The sequence below is a fragment of the Acinonyx jubatus genome, chromosome A2 (genome assembly GCF_027475565.1).
Source record: "Acinonyx jubatus isolate Ajub_Pintada_27869175 chromosome A2, VMU_Ajub_asm_v1.0, whole genome shotgun sequence".
NCBI lineage: Eukaryota > Metazoa > Chordata > Mammalia > Carnivora > Felidae > Acinonyx > Acinonyx jubatus.
This window is the reverse complement of record NC_069383.1, coordinates 93,230,001-93,230,526: the sequence shown is the minus strand read 5'-3', so window position 1 is coordinate 93,230,526 and position 526 is coordinate 93,230,001.

The following is a 526-nucleotide window of genomic DNA, read 5'->3' as shown; positions in this document are numbered from 1 at the left end:
GGTGTCCACCTGCCCAGCCATCCTCGCCTCTCACCCTTTCCTTCTGGCCTACTAGGTTATTTCGGCCCACCGATCTTTTGAGTAAGTTATTTTGAAAAATGAATGAATCCCCTAGTTCTAATGGTGAAGGCTATTCTGCTGTGTTAGACAAGCCACTTCTAGATTTTTTTCCTTCTAGTGGAGGCACTTGATTGCTACAACTTCTTTTCCCCTCAAGAACCCAGCCCCCAATTCCAATTGTTTAAATTTGTCTTCTAACTTTCTGCTCTATTTGTATATCCCAGGAACAACTGCTCCCCCCCTGAAAAGAGTCTGCCATCCCTACTGGAATGAAAATAGTAGCAGAAAAGATGGGATTTACAGGATACATGATGGCCTTTAATGATCCAGTCACAATTCCTTTCTTTTTGGCCTGTTTTCTTTGTGTGTGTGCATATGGGTGTGTGCATGCTATGTGTGTGTTTTGACTGAAATCTTGAGACATTTCTTTGGCTATCAGACCTCTGAGAGAAATTGCTTTGCACAG